This window comes from Nomascus leucogenys, chromosome 1a (genome assembly GCF_006542625.1).
Source record: "Nomascus leucogenys isolate Asia chromosome 1a, Asia_NLE_v1, whole genome shotgun sequence".
Lineage (NCBI taxonomy): Eukaryota > Metazoa > Chordata > Mammalia > Primates > Hylobatidae > Nomascus > Nomascus leucogenys.
This window is the reverse complement of record NC_044381.1, coordinates 21,161,120-21,182,235: the sequence shown is the minus strand read 5'-3', so window position 1 is coordinate 21,182,235 and position 21,116 is coordinate 21,161,120. Positions and strand designations below refer to the sequence as shown.

General features: G+C 35.8%; 1 protein-coding gene across 2 annotated transcripts in view; it reads left to right on the top strand.

The window, feature by feature from the left end:
• MLLT3 (MLLT3 super elongation complex subunit) overlaps positions 1 to 21,116 on the top strand; it is a 284,616-nt gene that overhangs the window by 148,149 nt on the left and 115,351 nt on the right. The window lies entirely within an intron of this gene.

Genomic DNA, 21,116 nt, shown 5'->3' with positions numbered 1-21,116 from the left:
CATTGGGATTAGGTTGATAATACTGTGCACCCTCTCTGTATCTCCCTGGAATATAGGAGAACTGTAGAGCCAGAAAGGTCACTAGCTCTAGCCTTTATTTTATAGAAGAAACTAAGTCCCCGGGAGAAGTTGTGTAACTCTTCCTGGGCCCCAGAGCATATAGGAGAGGAGGGTTATTTATTTATTTATCTATCTATCTATCTATCTATCTATTTATTTATTTATTTATTTATTTATTTATTTATATTTTTCCCTATCCAGTTTTGTCATCCTTCTGGTCATTAGGACAGTAAGCTCACATAAAGGTGATAGGTTGTCAGCTTCAGTTTTAGGTGGCAGAGTTTGTTTTAACTTATTGGGGTCTACTTTCAAAGATTTTTAATTGGGGATGTGAGAGAGGCTGCATCAGAGTTTGTTAGTCAAATGCCATTATAAAACAGAGACTCCAGTTGTTTCACTCCTCTCTCTAAAATACTACTTTAAAAAACAAAGGGCATAAGCAGCTTGTAGAGTGTGTTGCCTTACAAAGAAAGAAAAAAGAGCCTTGAAATTTCCAATCATGACAAATAGAGCAAACCTTAAAGTCAACACTTTTTCATTTTTGTTCCAGTTTTCTCCTGGCAAATAGAAGAATTTAATAAGAAAGGAACCCATGGTTCCAAAACAAATAGGGTCTAAGTCCAAGACATCTAAAGCTTGTGTGGAATCCCTCCGGCATTCATCCCACTGGGCCCCAGAGAAGGGAGGAGACAAAAGTCCATATCCCTGTTCTAGTCAGAGTTGGTTCAATTAAAGGTGAAACTGTCTGTCAAACTATTTATAGCATGTTTATAGCATGATGGAAAAAACAAAAGACCATAGGTTTTAAAGCCTGGCCTTATTCACAGATGGAAAAGACTTGTTTGTTTTAAAGGATAGATTCCTTAACGTATGTTATGGTTATTGATATAAATTTAAATCAGGACATTTTAGCTAGTTGATAATTTTCTTGATTATAATCGTTCTTAACAACTTCTATTTAATATTGAGAAATCAATGAAAATGTCACTCTTTAGAATGAATACACCACTTATTTAAGATGGACTTCAAGGGCTTCAAGATAAAATACTGTCTTCGAATGTAAAATGTTTTTCATTTTAAATCCTTAGAAGGTTGGTTTTCATTGGCATTTCCAAGGAATCTCAACCAGGTACCATATGATTTATAGAGCCTCTGGTGTAATTTTATAAGCTTTTGTTTGGTTTCTGATTTATAATTATATGTATTACCATTTATTTTTGAATTAAGTTGACATTACTTATTAGTTTTAAGGATATAAATTTTTTGGCAGTATTTTACAAGTGACTGATACAACTTAAATTTACACACTGTAATGAACAGGGAACATGTGGATAATGCATGCTGAAATCTATGAGATACCTTTGTTAGACCGCATATTTAACTCCTGATTAAAGGGAAGTTGCTGTCTCAGGGTCTCTGTATACAAGTATTTCTCTGATTTGGGTCACTCTAACTTGCTTAAAAAACAAACCTGCCGACCTGCTTTGAGTCTTGTAGAGAAGATGGCACAAAATCTGAAGAGTGTATGCATTGCTCAAGTACTATTTCCCCTCCTGTTTCATTAACCATATTTATCACATGGCATTTTATCTAGAAATATCTTCACCAAATAGAGTTTGAGGTTTCCTGTGAACTATGATTGCGTGACTGCGCTCCAGCCTGGGTGACAGAATGTGACCCTATCTCTTAAAAAAAAAAAATACAAAAAACAGTGCATTATTGTTGAGACAATAATTTTCCTGTTTTTGAATCAAATAAACAAGTTTGGAATAACTGGGAAAACTTTTAGGTAGCATTATCATATTTGCTATTTAGAAAAACACGTATCAGTGAAATGCATAGTTTGTTTCAGTAGGACAATTTTGTTGCTAACTGAGATAACACATTGACTAATAGCTTTACTGATATTCTACCTTCAACCTATTGAAATGAAATATTGTGTGTATTTTGGAGGAGGACTCAACTTTGGTGTGTAAAAAGCTCTTGTATTTAAATTGTGCCAAATCCTGGTATAGCTAGGTAATGTAAATCAATGTAATGGAAGTCAAATGTGATTTTTCCCATAAAACCAATGTGAGAATGAGGAGCTTCCATTCCTGACCTGGGGACCTGAACCAGGTTTTGTTTTGTTTTAAACGAATGCACCAAATACCATATTTAATCAGCTATAAATAATATATTTCTGATCCTGTTGAATTTTCCTTCATATATACATGACTTATTTCAATACAGCTGCCTAATAGTAGAAAGTTGTATGAAACGTTATATGTTAACAAAATTTTAAATATTTGTTAACTGAAGCTGATTTGTGCCTTCTTTTTCATGCAGCAGATCAGAATTTGAAATTATAACATTAAGTTAATAAAGTGCAGGACGGCTTCCAAGAGGGGAGATTTGATGGGTATCTTTGTGAAAAGTTGTTAAGAGTTAGGGGATGGGATAAGTCTTTTTAGGCGAATTATTGAGAGATACCTGTTTGGCTACCCTCTTTCACATTATAGAAATTTACTGCAGAAAGCACAGTCGTTAACAGTCAAGTGGCTGACATTTCTGCTGTATTGGAGTTTCCTACTAGAGCTGCCATCCCATCACAAATAACTTCACCTTGAGCCTTTAAAGTTGTATAAATCATACTGACCTTTAAAATGCATGAATCAACTCTTAACCCAATGGATTTTTCATTCATTCATTCAGTTTCCCTCCCCCCGCCCCAACCCGGCCATTTCTCATGCCATTACTTTATAGTGTCAAGTAGCCTTAAAGCTTTGGCTTGATGGGTTGGCGTACTAGGCTGACAGCTCTTTGTTGAATTCATAGCATTAAGTTACTTTAGTTCACTCCTGGATGTGGACATATGTAATAAAGTCCTTCACTATTTAGAACACTACTCCCTTTTACCTGTTAGCTATTTAAAAATATTCAAGTCCTGATGGGATTTGGAATAGATATATTAAAACATATTTTTTCCAAAAGAGTGTGTTTCTTTCAAGTGCTTTCTGTGGATGCTGCCTTCAAAATCAGCTTAGTAGCTATGGGAGAAAATTGCCCTCATTACATTATAGTCATAGGATGCTCTTTGGTCTGCTTTTTTTTTCCCCTCTTTGGTCAAACTGCTTATAGGGCACTATTTTCTTGAGCAAATAGCTAGATCAGAGAGGGGGCTGTATGTGGGAAAAAACAAATTAGGGTGGAATACAAGGGTGTTTCTCAGGGTCTCCGCCGAATGAAGGCAGAGTCTTTTGGTGGTAGACCGAGCCTTGTAGTATATGGATGAGGAGATTCGTGTATAGGAACAGAATGACAAGATAGGGTAGGTCCATTTATATTAACAGCAATACCTTGAGAGTAATTGGCTTCACATAATGAATATTAATTGTGGGTCAGCTAGTCATTGAAAATGTAAGTACTCATAGTTGCATTTGAACATTAATATCTACACAAGCTAATTTCCAAGGTGTTCTGTTTAGATCATAACAGATGTAAACTCTATCATCACTTCAAATCTTCTCCTCCAATTTTCTTTACGCATTTCTTTAAGCAAGGTATTACAAAAATTTCCATGTGGTTTTAAGCCGAAATTACTAAAGAATCTTTTGTTCAAATCAGTCCAATAATTAGAGTGTTATAGAAATGGTGTCGAGGGCTTCAGAAATGATAAATCCTAAGTTTAGGAGCCAAGAGACAGAAAAAGACACTCCCAGCTGACACTTGCAAATCAAAAGCAGCTGCAGCAAGGTCAGTGTCCTGAGTATCTAGAGGCTGGTTATATTATCATCATTTAAAGGAATCAACTTTATTCCAAGTCTGTAGGCATTTGATACTTCTATTGGGCATCATCTCTGGCCTTCTAGGAACAGACATGAAGCAAGAGTGTGGTACAATAAATTCTATTTGTGCAGTGACTAGAAAGTACAGTAGTAATTTACAAGTTGCATAATAATTATTTATGTATTGTACTTCATTGCTGTATATGAGCCAGGCTTTGAGTCCATTACTGTGAAGCAGCCTGCAGCTACTTTGTTTTTTTAGTTTATTAGCATAGTTAGTTTTTTTGTTGTCTTGCTTTTTTTTAAATGGTTTTCATAGCAGTGACATTATGAGATTACTATGTTCTTGACAGTTCTTATGGGAAAAGTTTGAGTATTATCTGGTGGATTAAGCTTGAATATTGGACCCAGTCCTATTCTTTACCAACCAATGAAAAGCAACTGTTGTTTAGCCTCTGATGTTTAGAAAATTCCTTCCACGACTATGTCTATGTCTGCCTGGCAGTGATTGTTTGAGCAGTAAACAGACGTACCTCTAGTGTTGTTATCACATTAAGGATCATAATTTTACGCTTGAACATTTTATTTTGTTGTTGTTCTTTGTTTTTAAAATTACAGTTGGTGAAACTCAACATTATTAACAATTTTTTTATTATTAAAATAATGTTATACAGAAAAGGAAATTTTAGGGGATGATTGTACATCATGCTCCTTTAAAAAAGTGTTTTAGGAAACAATGTAATTTTTCAGATGAGAGAAGTAACTTTAACCATTTGGTGGACAAAAAAATAGCAGTGTAACTGAAGCAATAAGAAAAAGTGATTTGCAAAGAGAAAACATCTTTGCTTTGACTAGGGTGAGTATATGAGAAGATCTCTAGTGCAGTGGATCTCAAACTTGAGCAAGCATCAGAATCTCCTGGAAAGTTCAGGAGAACAGATTGCTATGGACTACCCCAGAGTTTCTGATTTAAGAGACCTAGAGTAGAGACCAAAAATTGGTATTTCTAAAAAGTCTTTCCGGTGATGCTGGTGTTACTGATTCTGAGACCGCTGTTCTAGGTGTAATTAAACTAATGGAGTCTTAGCTAATAAACTTTTTCGTTTTTTTTTTTTTGTTAGCATAGTGCTAGTAAAAAGAAATAAATGGAAAGAATAGCAGTTGAAGTTTCTTTGGGCGGGTGGCCAACTTTTGAATGACTAGGAGAGGATTGAATTGCAATTACATTGCTGAACTAATATGATTAAGGAAAGGATATGGTTTAGAACTTAAAATATTTCTAAATTTGGTTTGCTTGGTATTTGTATTAGCACTTATAGCTTATGAAAAGCTTTTTCTTTGGTTGTTAACAAGAACTGTTTCTTCAAAAACATGCAGGGGCTTATATATATTTTTCTTTATAGTTGGTTTAAGCCCATCTGAAGTTTGTTCAATCTAGGATGTTCAACTACCGCTACTAAAGACTCGGCACCTTCACTTGTTTAGTGCCCAACCCCCAGTGGTAGGGGTGGGCAGTACTTGAAATTCTTAACTGAGATCTAAAATGCTTGGACAGAAAATGCCTAACTATGATCCTTTTGAGGATAAGTCCTTATTTCATTCATGCTTGCATTCTTAGTCCTGGTGTGTAATAAATGTGCGATGTTTGGGAAAGAAATAAGTGAATGGCTGGCAACACATTTGTTGAAAATAGGTGATGGCAGTGGCATTGAGGGTGGAACCATCTCAGAATATAAACCTATCCCAGGAAATACATGGTAACTTGAAAAATTTGCATACTAGTTTATTAATATAGTTCCTGTTATCTTGGTAAATTTAAGGCAAATGAAAATCCTAATAGAATTGAATAATATCTGGGTTTTAACATAAAAACAAATCCCTAGAAACATATTTTGATAGCTGTAACACATTATCTAAATGGAGCTAGAATTAAAGCCATGGAGAGATAATAAAAGCATTAAACTAAAACATGAAGTTCAAGTAAACCATATTTGTAAAAGAACTTCCAAACATGTCATTTATTTCATCTTAACAGTTTAACAGTATTATGCTATTCTAATAATATATTATTTTAGGATCTTCATTTTCCTTGCTATTTCTTAGCTAAGAAACAGCTGTGTTGCTTTGTTGGTGATAAAGGTGTATTATCCACATCCTATTAGAGTTTTCTATCCAAAAAAAAAATGGTAGGTGACATCCTTAGGGGCAGAACTATGTCTCAGTATTTCTAACACCTATCTCTTGGTTAGTCAGAAGTTTTGGCTCAGTGGCACCTTCTCTTTGTCCCCATTTAGTGGAAGTAAGCATAACTGTTGGCAAAATATGTTTTAAGACTAATGTTTGGCAGGAGTTTAGCATTTACAAATCAAGTTTCTCAAAAAATAATGTGTTACATTGAATTTGCACAGCCATGCTTTCGTTGTTTTATGGATAGGAGAATCTGAGGTAGAGAGAAGTTAAATAACCTACCTAAAGTTAATTACTACAGCTAGGAAATGTCAGAGCAGCAAATAACACAGTTTAGCTGGCTCTAAATCTGGTATCTTTATAAACTTGTTTCTTGTGTGATTTTCATAGGAAAAGGTGTAGAATGGAAAGTACGCATAGGTGGAAGACCTAGACCTCAGTCCTCCTTGACTTTCTGAATATTTCAAATTCCAGAGACCTTGCATTTCTCCGGATTCCTCTTAATTTCACTCAACATCACATTACTGTTTTAAAGATTTTTCTTATTATTACAAGTAATAATTTTTGTTTTTGTAGAAAAATGAGAATATCCAAATAAGCAAAAAGAATAAAATACTTGTGGGGTGGGGGGAGGGGGGAGGGACAGCATTAGGAGATACACCTAATGCTAAATGACGAGTTAATGGGTGCAGGAAATCAACATGGCACATGGATACATATGTAACAAACCTGCACATTGTGCACATGTACCCTAAAACCCTAAAGTATAATAAAAAAAAAAAAAAAAAAAAAAAGAATAAAATACTTTTCATATAAGCATCCAGCAGAAAGTGCGACACAGAAGCCTTTAATAAATATCTATTGATTGAATGCCAGGAATTAGCTCACTGACCTCTGAGTAAATTGCTTAAGCTGTCATATTCCATCTTTAAAAAAGGGTGGCTGGCAGAGCTCTTGAGCTACTTATTTCCTTATGTTACAGATTTATGTGACATCAGTGATCTTTCAGAGACCTGGTGAAAGGTGCTAAATAAATCATACCTTTATTGTTATCTCCAAGGAAGAAATGATTTGAAATTGGCTGTCTTTAAATGTCTTACTGCTTTTTGTTGCAAGTAGGAAAGAAAATGACTTATTTGCAATGTTTGGTATGTGTTTATTCAGAGGGGAGTATGTGTGAGAGCAAATGCATGTATTTATAAATAAGGCATCATTTTAAAATATTAAAATTTTCTTCCTGTGGTGTTAAGTACTATTGTTCAGTTTATTACCCCCTCCCTACCCTCCTTTGTACCTTTGGTTTAGGGTAGAAGCTAAATAATAGTACTTGACATCCCAGGAAGAAACTAGAGTCAGATGGATTTAGAATTTATCTACCAGCATTTCTTGATGAAAACTGAAAAACAAGGAAAAGGAATTAATAAGGTAGGTAAAGCTTATTCAGTTTCTTGGTAGTCTTTCTGGTTGATTGTATTTACTCCATGGGCATGGCATTGACGTAGGTGTACTAATTCACATGATTTACTTAGTTCATTAGCTGATATCAGCATCATTGTCCAAAAACGTTGCTATTTAGGAGGGAAAATTAAATTAGATAGTGGGTTTTCAACATACGAAATGACAACACACAGGGAGAGCAATATTTTTTAATAAAACACAAATGGACCTGTTGTCTGATGAGAAATTTAAATAAACCAGGCTTCTTAAGATGGGATTATAATGCCTCCCAAATATTTGCTACTAACGTGATAAACATTTTTTTTTCTATTCTTTTAGCACTATTCTATACTCTCCGCATTTTCCTAGAGCCAAGTTTGTATTTCCATTTTGAAGGTAGTATGTGTACACAGTGAGAAGTATATGTTCATCTTTAGTTAAATACAATGTTAGAATAGATTGAAACTGGTGACTGGACATTCAAGTCAACAAAAAATAATACTTGGGAAACAAATTGCTGTTTTTTTCTTCATAAAACTTCTTTTCTTTTTATATAAATAAATTAGGCTATAATAGAATTCTACACAAAATTAACTGGAAGGCTTTTACCAAAATTCATACTTCTGTTAATATTTGACATTTTATAGTTCTAGAATTTGTTTTTAAATTACAATATGACAGCAAGATTTTAATCTGTGTTGTACCTAAGTTCTAGTCGATTCAAAATAGGAATGGTTCCCTGTAAAGATTATTTGGGACTTAGCTCACCTTCGTTCAGTTTTATAATTTATCTTTTAAAACAGACTCAGTGAAAGTTATTATGGTCACTCTTTAGGAAGAGAGATTTTTTTTTTTTCCTGATTACACCGAATTAGTGAACACTAGCTAGTTCTTCAAGTTAGGGGCTTAATTATTCTCTTGTTTGACCTTTGTCTGTAACATTTGGTTTGAGTTGTGTTCTTCTCTTTGACTTTAAGATTCAACTACTGGCAGAAGCCTTAATCTTTCTATTGAGCTGTTTCATCTCCTTGAATAGGGCATAAACCTATTCATCAACCTATCTTTCATATGGGCACGCTGTTCTGGAATACTATGAAGATTGACTGCATTGTGGCAGGGTGCATTCTATTTAAAAAGCAATGTAATATACTTCAATGTGATTAAGAACAAGGGTGTTACAAGTGCAATATATAGAAAAATCGTAACATTCAGGAGGTTTTTACATAATGTGCTATGCCTAATGTGCAAACAGTTGATTTAATTATCTATTTTACTATTTTAAAGGCATGATGTTTCTCATAAATGCTGCCAGGTATGTTCTATTGTTTCATTTCTTAATACTGGAGTTCATATGCCGCTCTAACTAAATTATACCAAGTTTCTGAGGAATCAAATTGCTGGTGTGATTTATACATGTAAAACAGGGTTTTACTCGACACATTTAAGGTGACTCCCAAGTAAGAATGGAAACAAGAAAATGAAAATCTAATGTATTTTTTATTGCACGGGGACAATATTTAGTATTCCTTTATATTTAGTATTTCCTGTTTTATTTAGTATTCCTTTATTTAATGGTCTAATAAAAAATATAGTTGTTCTCTCTTTAAGAAAAATGGCTTTACCAAATATATTTAAAACAATTCAAGTGTGATTTTAAATCCCTTCATTTTTGTTGTTTGCTTGTTTTGTCTCAGTTTCCTGATTGTGTTAACAGCAGATGTGGTGTTTAGCTGATAAATGTTTTATGCTTAAACAAAGATAATGAAAAAATGCATTTGCTTTCAAGTTAGAGTAGAAGTAACATATATGACTGGTCCTTAGAATGTTAGGATTTTAGATGTGGAAGCAGCCTCTGAAATGGAAGCTGGCTTCTTATGTGACAGAGGAGGGCTAGAATAAGTGGTTAAAGGACAAATGGCTAGTTTGTGACAGAAATGGAGCCAGAACCAGGTCCCCTGATTCCCCATTAATTTTTCTTTTACTGCATCACAGGACTCAAACTCAGATTACATTTCCATTTTCTACTCATTTGTTTTATTGCAATATTTCAATGTTCCTGCTTTAGTACATAACCTCGGAAGCCTTACTTAAAGCTTTTTCAGAATATGTGCTCACTTGGGCTTCACGAGTTTCTAGGTGGGCTGATTAGTGTGGCCTCACTGCTAATAGTACCTTTAGTGGTGGATTGAGCTAAAAGAACTCCAAGTGAGAAACATTTTCTTTTTTCACATATCCCTGTCAAGGAGCTATGACAGCAAAAATAAAAACAAATTTAGGAATATTTAATTATACTGATGGCAAATATATGTATTTCACTCTATTTGGGAGAAGTCCAAAAAATTCTCTAATATTTATGGTTTGCATTTGACTACTATTAGATAACTGGGTGATTTCTAGTTTTCAGAAAGTGTTTTAAAAGTTAAGGGACTATCTCATGCTTTCTAGCATGGATAATCTCTTAAAGTTTATAGGAGCTATATGAAGTAGGCAATAGCATTAGCTTCACTTTGTAAATGAGGGAACCGAACATAATATGTCCAAGATGGGATCTGAACCTAAGGATCTTTCTCAAAGGCTCTGGCTCTCGATCACTAAACTTCTCTGTCTCCAAGTTATACATACCTGCCTCTTCCACAAAATGCTGCCTGTTGCTAGGTTAAAGTTTTCTATGAGCCCTTGATTTAAGTGAGGAAAACACCTGCCAATTATTACAGTAAGCTTCAGCAGCATACATGAGGATTCCTACTTTTGTATTTGAGGTACAGTCATAATTTCTGACAGCATCTTAACCTTCAGCCTCCTTTTTCCTCCTCTTCGTATTTAGTCTTCATTTTCTGTATTCTCTGTTCTCTTTGTTTATTTGGGGCAATAGGCAATATGCTTTGTGCATTATTTGGTTACCTTTGCCTCTATTCTCAAAATATCGATTTTTTATTACTCCTAAATAAGATTAAATCTTCTCATCGACTTTTATTTTTTATTTTTTGAGATGGAGTGCCACTGTGTCGCCAGGTTGGAGTGCAATGGCATGATCTCAGCTCACAGCAGCCTCCGCCTCCCGAGTTCAAGCGATTCTCCTGCCTCAGCCTCCTGAGTAGCTGGGACTACAGGCACGTGCCACCACACCCAGCTAATTTTTGTATTTTTAGTAGAGACGGGGTTTCACCATGTTGGCCAGGATGGTCTCCATCTCTTGACCTCATGATCCGCCCACCTCAGCCTCCCAAAGTGCTGGGATTACAGGCATGAGCCACTGAGCCTGGCCTGGACTTTTAAAATCTTAAGCAGGGCATGGTGGTGCAGTCTGTAGTCCTAGCTAGTTGGGAGGCTGAGGCGAGAGGATCACTTGAGGCCAGGAGTTCTAGTCCAACCTAGACAACATAGTGAGAGCTTGTCTCAATTGAAAAAAAGAAAAAAACTCTGTGCCAATATCTGGTTCTCTCTCTCTCTTTTTGTTTTTTAACCTTCCTCTTATTTTCTTAGTGTCTCTAGATTGAAAAGAACTGTTAAGAAATACCTAATTCAGTCGCTGTCCTGTGGAATGTTTCATATATACTCTAGCTTGTATTATAATCTACTTATACCAAGCTTTTCTGGAATCATTACTGCTCATTAGAATTTTATTTTCTTCTTCCTTTTGACAGTCATACCTACTTCCTTTAAAACAAACTAATATTAAGCCCCAATGACTGACTCTGTCTCTGCTTCTCCCTGGTTTGTTTCCTAAGCATTTCAGTTTGTGAGCAACCTCCTATAATGTTGACTACTAGTATTTTTTATGTTTGTTTTGATTTCTCTTTCATTTATGTTTGTGCTCTTATATTTGTCCCCCTACTTAGTGATTCCTGCAATTCAGAGACCATGAGAGATACTATGCAATTAGTACCACATTTGATAATCAGAAGGTATTTTGTAAAAGTTGACCTGCAGAGTTGGATAAAAGCTGTTCTTTATCCTGTTATCTATTTAGCCCAAAGACATGCCAGAGTTACCAACCTGAGAGATCTGTGTGTTTCTCACTTCTATAGTCAGGGTAGGGAGAAAACAGTAAACTGATACTATGTTAGATAGGAGCAAGCCAAAAAAACCCATACTCTGTAAAAGTAGGTTTACTTAAATGATATAGCTAAAACTTCATAATGTACATGCTTTTGAACAGTGGTTTCAGGTTTTGTTTTAGCCGTGGCTGACTTTTTTTCACATAATGTTAAGGGGACACTAACACTGTGCAGGTTGAGTCTCCCTAACTCGAAAATCCGAAATCCAAAATGGCTCAAAAATCTGAAACTTCTGAATGCCAACATGACACTCAAAGGAAATAATCACTGGAGCATTTTGGATTGGGATTTTTGGATTTAAAATCTGAACCTTAAGTATAGGCAAATATTCCAAAATCCTAAAAAATCTAAAATCCAAAATCAACCTCTGATCCCAAGCATTTTGGATAAGAGATGCTCAACTTGTATCCAAAACTAGGATGAGTCCTTCCACTGTTCAGTTTTTCATTGTTTGGGACAAATACCCTTTTTGTAGAATCACCTAAACACCTTGCAAGGATGTAGGGTTTCCTGGAACACAGTTTGGAAATCCTTGCTTGAGAAACGTGGAGAAACTGGATTTTCCCTGGTTTCTTGAAGAAGATTCAAAGAATTGAAAAATTGTCAGCCTAAACAGAAACTATACTCCTATATGTACCCTGTATAAACTGTCATCATCATATTAACATCACCGTCATTCAGTCTTTGTTTTTAATGTTTAATGGAGTTTAAATCAATTAGGATATTTAGGATAGACTACCACTATGCCAAATGCCATGCAGGGGGGGAAAAAAGTAGATCTCACAAGATGCTGAAAAGAAATCTTGTTTTTAATCCTTCCTCTGAAGTTAGGACAATTTTGGATCCTGTCCTGGAAAAGGGAATAAAGCAAAAATTAATATTGAGCCATCACGTTTTGGTGTTTCTGTCAAGTTAGGTTCTGATGGTCTCCTAGGCTATTTTTCATAACTCAGAAATGGGTTTTAATTTTGATTTATTGTATTTGATTATTTTATAACACATTGTCATTTCTATCACCCTACTGCAATTGATAACTGTTGTGTGTAACACAATTTTATTGTCCTCTGCATTTGGAGAAAAAGGGTCAGAATAAAAAATGAAATTTCATGTTAGGTAAGAGAATATGGGTGTAGCGTATTTGAAAGTAACTCTCATACAGTGCATTTATTAAAAGAAAAAAACCCATCTATTTCAGTTGAAAATTATCCTTTTAAGGTAAATATATGTTTGAGAAAATTAGAACTACTGTATATTAATAATTTGAACATTATCTCTTTTTGTACTTTTCCCCTTTCTCTCCTGAACCATGTAATTTTTTCCCTGCAACACTATTTCCCTCCCTTGTGTATATAGCTTTTCACCTGTTATCTTTCCTTTTGTCAACTTACACTTAAAATCTGCTGCTTTTTTATGCTTTGGTATTCCTTAGTCTGGATTCTTTATTGTGTTTAGAAACTCTGAAATTTCAAGGGACAGATTGAAAAATAAAAATTAGGTTATATAAATTCCCAATAATTATATCTACTTATAAAATCTTTATAATGTAGAGTCATTATAAGCTCTTGGGGGTTTATAGCTTTAGGAGAATTTAAGATATGAGAAATGAGATTATCATGAAATTATAAGAGCCAAACCTGTGTGGGTTATTACATGGTGAATTCATGGAAGAGAAGCACAAGTAGGAAATGTTTAGGAAGGAAGAAATGGCTTTCACCTCAGTTATAGAGGAAGAAATCAGGTAAGGGGCTAAGTAGTGCTGGAGATGAATATAAGGACAGGCTTTAGATTGTTTGCACATCTTCCTCTGTAACCAATATAAAGGTCATTTTTTCTTGCCAGGCCAATACATACCCTCCCCCCTTTTTTTCTTTCTTTCAGGTCTCAACTTAAATGCCACTTCCTTAAAGAGGGACTATGATTCTAAAGTAAAAAAGAGCTCCTATTCTTTTGTCTGTTTTATTATCATAGCACTTTTATTATTCTATACTGTTATTTTTATGCAGCACTTGTCACTCAGCACTTTCTCAGTATTTTATATATGCATGTTGTCTTTCTCTCCACTTCCTCCCTTTGTCTCCCAACAATGGATATAAGTTTATTAAGTGCAGGAGGCCTGTCAATTACGTTTATTGCTCTATCCACAGTCCCTAGAATAGAACTTGTACTTAGCAGGCAATGGTCTCTGGTTAGACTGAGCAGGACTCGTCTTATCTTTGTAGCCTTAAGATTTTGTAGTGCTTGTTGAATTTAATTAATTTGGCTATTATTATTGAGAAGAAATGCGTTAATATTAATGAAAAGTATAATTTTATAAATTAACACTTTAAAATTCTTTTTTTTTTTTTCTAAATAAAAAACAGTTCCAGTTTTAGCAATGGCTGGGCCAGAAGTAGTACGTGGAAGCCTGGGTAAAATTTTGATGCCAGAGGGCTGTCCCAAGGTTTGTTTTTTCTGCTACCTACAGAAATCAAACGACTATTGTTTTAGGAAGTGATACTCTTCAATGGCTTTTTATGTATTTTATTTTAAAAAGCCACCAAGAAGAACTGGGGTTTCAGATGACCAGCTTTTATGATGTAGTACTACACACTGAAATGAAGATGTTCCCACCAAATATTGGAAACAGGTCTTAGTTACTTTCCTAGAAGATCATTTTCTGTGTAGCTAGTGTTGCCTTTCCAGATGGACTTTCTGAAATATAAATATTTTGCCCAAGGTTTAACTTTAAGAAAATGATAATAATTCTTGGAATACAAGTCTCAAGATTTTTCCATTTGTATAATTTTCAATAAAAAATTAGGTCTGTTTCTAGGTTGAACCTTCTCTGAGATACAGTTTTTCTATTTCCCATCATATTAGCCTGGACATCTGTTTTCACTAGGCTAATCATTTGAAACAATTCTATATGCTGAGTTATACTGAAGGAATTTGGGGCAAGTTGCTAGGAGAAGCACTATCAATTTTAGTGAAAGATGTAAGCCTGAGGAATTATATTTAGTATTTCCTAACAATTAATAATATTATCTAGTTTTGGGAAACTTAATTTTGCTGGCTTATTTGTTATACATTCCTTGAAGAAATGATTGTGAAGGCAGTCCTGTTTTAACATAGCTGTTATATTCCCTCAAGATGAAATGTATTGACTTAACCTCAGCTACATGGGCTTTGCTAACTCTAATGACTAAACTCCTTAGAAAGCTAAAAATGTTGTGCACATGTTAAAGAAAATTTCTCCTCCTCCCCACCCCCTTGAAAGAGAAGCTAGGGATATTCTGAATATATAAGTAAAGATTCTAAGTTACTAACAAATGAAGTAATTTTTATGTATTATCATTAAGATTTTTGCAATATAGCCAATTTGGAGTCTCGAATTCTTATTCCAAATCTAGGGGTTCTCTGTAACATTTCAAATTCAATAATCCCTCCTTTACAAGTACAATCCATTTTTCCCCTCCTGGACTTTTGACATGAATTTCTGAGTGTGTATAGCATGACGTTCTCTATACAAATGTAAACTTTATTTGTATTGTCTGTTGTTTCATCGTTTTCAATGTTTCTGCTTATACCGACTGTCTCATTATATTGAATTTTACTCTCCTGATGCCTTTGTTCACTCTTTCTGCTTGCTGTCCGGGCCTTGTATACTTTATCCTCAACTGTCAGTCTTACTCCATCCCTTCCTTTAAAACTCATGCTAAAGTTATGTTTCACAAATTTAACTCAATTTCATAAATGATGGTCTGGGATAAGGAATGAGAGGAGGTGTGAGAAACAGCATTAGCTTTCGGAAAGCTCAGAATTAAGTAGGGATGAGGATGGGACTTGATGGTAGCAGATGTATTAGGATTAGCTAATATGATGCAATGAGAAAAAGGTAGAAGAGAGAAATGACCATTTTTTGTTTTGAGTATTGGCAGAAGGCTCTCCAGAGGTGGTGCTATTGAGTCAGGCCTTGAGTGGTGAGTCCAGAGGAGGTGGGCAGGTGGTCTGCATCTCCTCCGCCAACTGTATCTAGTTTGTGTCTTTAAAACTTTATGAAAGTTAATTAGACAGTTATATTGGGTGGCTACAGTTCCTTATTGTATAGGAAGCAATTAGGTTTTTAGAATTGCATTTGAATTTTTTAAAAGATCCACAAGGTGAGAACAACTCAACACACAACTCAATGTATTTGTTGATGTTATCTTTAGTTCTTGTTCAAGGAAATGGAGGAAATAAAACACAAAAGAAGGAAAACTTTTTAAAATTTTGTTCATTAGGAATAATCTGTTTTGAAGTGGGCTGAATAAAAGCAATGGTGAATCTTTTTGTGTGTGCTTATAAAAATAAAAACAAAACCCAACTGTTGATTTTTGTTTTCAAAATGTCTTGACTGTAAAGCCTTAAGCCATGTTTCGTGGTAGGTGCAGTAAGCTACCCTCTGATGCTCAGACTTTCAGACGCTGGCTCTAGACTTCCAGATGCTCGTGCAGAACAGTTTGGGTGCAGAGAGATGGGCTGAACAGGACCTTGTTTGCCCCATTCCTGGGGGCTCTGATGTGGTAGAACTGAAGCAGGAAGTGAGGGAGTCCAAAATACTAAAGCTGGAAGGGACATTTGGCACAAAGCAATAGTAATAACCAGTCTATATATAGAGTTTGATGTGTTTCCTTCCTGAAGGGCTCTCTGCACAGTAAATAAAGTAAAGCCAATAATTATCAATGGGCAACTGGGCCATGTTCTTAACAAAAGTATTCAGATGGCCATAAATCATAGCATCAGAACAGATAGGGTAAAGGGATGCTCTGGAGAGGAATCTACCAGCTGTTTTCCTGAGGTTTCGGGAAAAAACTGTTGTCTAATAATACTTCTAAAGTTTAAATGAAGGTCTTACGGAGTTGGCAGAGTTTTTTCTTTTGGTGCTAAAAAAAAATGGCTCCTATTAATTACATTTATTTATTGAATATATATAAGTAATTTATTATATAAGCACAAATATATTTATTCATTTACAGAGCATTTATTTCTCTGTACCAAGCATAGCTCTTTGTCAAATCTTTTACTTCTAAATGAGAATATTAAAATTTTCAGTAAGGACTTTTAATAAGTAAGGGTTTGACTTATTTCTAACTAATTAAAAGTCCTTGCTTATTGAAAATTTGCCAAATCATTTTCTTTTCCCCCTTTCCATGTGTTTTTCTTCCTTGTGTACATGTTTTCCAAGTAAAAATTAAATAGGTTATTGGTCAATGTATGGTTAGCATCGTACTACATATTATATATTTGAATCTATATTGTGTCTGTTATTTTGAAAAGCCATTTCAGGGAAAAATGCAATTAAACCCAATTACACTTCTTTTTAAACAAACAAAAACTTTGGTCTGTTTCTCTCAGGCATGAATTTTCATTATAGTATCCTAATAGACCTTACATGGTACATGGGATTAATTAGATAAAGAGAGTTTTGAAAACCTCTCCCAATTAGAGTCTTGGAGTACATGTGTAGTAATGTGTGGACGGAGAGGAGAAGGGGAGTGGTTATTTACGGCTGTTGAATATTAGTTTCAAAATGGCCTTAGAGATCTTCTGGCCCAGTTGATTAACTCAGTTGCTTAACGTGTGGTACTCTCAGAACTAGGACCAGTTCTACACTACTCAAGAAAAATTTCCTCTGTGGCAACACTTTTCTATCACCTGCACCAATTTTTTAAAAGTTTTAAAAGTTTATGTTGATTGTAGGGAGTTTGGAGAAGAGTTTGACTGGTTACTGTCAACTCACCACTTCTATTGGAAAAACAACTTCTTTGGCAGTCGTAAATCAGTGAAGGGTAGCATGAGTCTTTTAAAAGTTAAATTTAACAAACATTTGTTGAGTACATATTATTTGGCTCAACGGTAGTGTCAGGCATTACAGAGATGAATAATGATCGTAGTTGCTGACTTTGAAGGGGGTCTGTCTAGTGGAGGAGTCTGAGAGGGAAATGACTTACCTTCTGACCTGTTCATTGCAACAAGATCATGGAAGAGAGCCAAGGGAGATGTTCTGAAAGAGCTAACATCTGTAAAGATGAAAAAAGCTTTTAATGATTTTGCCTGAATTAATATGTGAGAATGCATATGCATATAATAGAACGTGAGAATTTAAAAAATAAATGTTAATTATCCCATTTTATTGTCACCTGAAGATTTTAATGGCTTTCTAAAGGTGAATATTCATTCAGTAGCTTCTGAAACTTGGCCTTTTATGACATAGAGCTTAAGGATGATCTGATTCTTGAACAATCAAGAGAAGAATTAGTTTAAGGGTTTAGAATGCTTAGCTATCATAAACTTGTTGCAGTGAGAGAAGAGACTCTCAATGAAGAAGTGTTGCAACTGACAGAAGGTGATCCCTCCCAAACATGGTTCTACTAGTTTAAAAAAGAATTGCTTTATATCTAATGTACTATCCCTACTGGCTAAAATGTTTCTAAGTTTTAACCTCTGTTTAGTCTTTTGAACTAAGAAACTCATACTAATTCTGATCATAAAATACCCAAATAAATAAACAGCTTCCCCTAATTTGACTTTCTTCAGATTAGAACTGTAAGTTTTTATTTACATGGCTACTGATTTTCTAGCCTGTTTATTGTGTGTAAAAAGTTCCTATTGTTTGCTTCTAATTAAGAACTCAGTGCTTTACAGACATTGTTCATTGTTATTGATGAAATTATTGCATTTAAAAATAATTATATGAATTGGTAAACAGTTTCTTATAAAATCACACTTCTATACAATATTAGTACATAGGAAGTCATTTCCTTTAAAGGGTGGGGAAAAAAATCCAAAGACATTCAACGATAAGATGTGCTCACTAACAGCTGTTTCTGATAATGGGAGCAATTTGCATTCAGAATAGAGAAAATGAATTATACAAAAGGGTATATAGAGGAACAGCTATAACTTCTCTGGCGTGTGCAGCAGCCCACAAAATAAACTACCTTCCAATGACATTGGCATGATTAATCCCAAGCAACCTGGACACTGAAATTGCTGTTCTGAAAAGGGGCTTTGCAGCCTGGAAGTGTCATGAGCGTAACACTAGCCTTCTTGCTAAGGTGGGGTGGGGGCTGCTCAATGCATTTAGCGAGACTGTCTCACTTCTCCCCAGTGTTCACAGTATTTGAATATTCATGATGGGTTGACAGTTGGTCAGTGAATGCAAGACTGAAGCCACTCTGGATCCTTTCACTTTTTTGTTTTTCTATTAGAGAAACTTATAAGGTCATGTGAGATGCCTCATTCTTGATTTACTTCTTCGGATGTCAGTTTGCGGCAATTTTCCTAAGGTGGGCTTCAGTTTACCTTTTTGTAACCATATTTTTGCTTGTGGAATGTCTAACCAATTTCCAGGTACCTTATCAACATCATTTCTGTAATAAAAATGCCTCGCGCTTCTGTTTGCTTACATATAGTCTCCTTGTATGTCGATGGCTGTGCCTTCAGTTCTGTAGATGGTGTTTCCTCTTCTTTAAAGGGAGAGAAAACATAGGCTGTCTAGAGAATATTCAATCCAGGGCTGTGGACCTGAGTCTTCTGACCCAAATCTAGGGCTCTTGCTTGCTGCATCCTGTTTATTTTCATCCAAAAGGCTACATGGCAATTGGGTGTTTTATGGTTAGATTTCCTGCCTGGCTTGAGTCAATTACTGAGAACTTATGCGCCAGGCCCTGTGCTGCATCTTTTACACACATCACTGTGCTTACCCATTCAGGATGCTTTAACAAAGTACCATCCACTGTATGGCTTATAAACAACACAAATGGACTTCTCACAGTTCTGGAGACTGAAAGTCCCAGATCAGACTACCAGCATAGTGGGATTCTGGTGGGGGCCCTCCTCAGAGTTGCAGACTGCTGTCTTCTCACCATGTCCTCACATAGAGGAAGGGGCAGGAGAGCTCTCTAGGGTGCTAATCCCATTCATGAGGTTTCCACCTTCATGACCTAATCACCTTCAAAAGTTCCTACCTCCTGATAGGATTTCAATTTACGAGGTTTAGGGGAATACAAACATTCAGTTCGTAACGGTCACCTTGTTTAGTCTTCACATTGTCTAGAAGAGGAACCCAGAGATCTAAGGTGAAATAATTTTGCAGAGGTAGCTCACCTAGTCTGAGGAGGATCATGGATTGGTACCCAAGTATTCTGGGCTGCTGTCGCCTGAGCCCTTGACACTCTATCTTCTTGAGGTGAATGTGCTTTCTGTCCTTGAGAAGTGAAAGGAAATTAGCAGACAAGATCCTTCAAAATACGGTCATAAGGAACTCTGTTCAGTGTCAAGGCACTGATTCAGGCAGTTAACTTTTTGGGAGGATAAAAGGAAAAGAGATGGTAATGGTTTGTGGTCTGGAAAGATCTTGTGAAGAAATTAGAATTTGAATTTGCAGAGGATACTAAGAGTAGCTTCAAGGTGTGGTGGAAGGGACAGAAGGAGGACCAGGCACTGGTGGGAAATGCTGGGCACATTTGGGGGAAATGCATTGGAATGAAGCAGAGGGGTTTTGGTAGGTGACAAAAGGACAGGTAAACTGGGGTGCTGAAGAGGACTCAGGGCATCAGTGTGTGTGGCCTTGATATTTGGCATGTACATGTTTACTTTGTGATACCACCAAAATATGCAGCCTTAACTAGAATGGTTTCAGTTGGCTTGTGACTGATTTTCATTTAATTGAAATTTTAGTGGAATGAAATCCTATTTGGCTTCTTAGAATCTCTCATTCCCCAAGAGCTTGCCTAATAGTCTTGCTTCCTTTTAACTCCATGAGAAATAAAAGCCTTATTGTTTCTTGTGTATTCTTATGATGTGATTAGATCTTAAGTGTTTACATGTATATTGGTATTTCAGTAAATATTCCTTTTGGATGGGTGAAGGAGGGAGGTTATGTGTCATTGAGAAACTCTGGGTTTGGGATTTTTCTAAGGAAAGAGGATGGCATAGAAGTCAGGACATCTCTAGGCCAGGCATGGTGGGTCATGCCTGTAATCCCAACACTTTGGGAGGCCTAGGCGGACAGATCACCTGAGGGTCGGGAGTTCAAGACCAGCCTGACCAACATGGAGAAACCCCGTCTCTACTAAAAATACAAAATTAGCCTGGTGTGGTGGCACATGCCTGTAATCCCAGCTAACTCAGGAGGCTGAGGCAGGAGAATCGCTTGAACCAGGGAGGCGGAGGTTATGGTGAGCCAAGGTCACACCATTGCACTCCAGCCTGGGCAACGAGTGAAACTCCGTCTTTAAAAAAAAAAAAAAAAGAAGTCAGGACATCTCAGACAAGTCAGGAGTTAAGGTGGGGAGTGATGTGCGTCAAAGACTAGACGTAGATAATACTCTTGTTAGGAAGCTTACAGTTCTTTTCAAACTTTGGGTCACAGGGAACAATCATCAGTTTCCCTAAAGCTTTTGGGCAGGGTAATAACAAGTGAAGTTCACTCATTAATAATCATGGTTGACTGTGATGAGCTATTCTCCACCAGTATTTGAATAAATGACTTACATATCTGCTTTACATAAGAGAAATTATTGTTATAGTTTCTGGAGAAGAAATAAAGGATAGATCGGAGACTCAACTGGGGATTTGGCAAGGG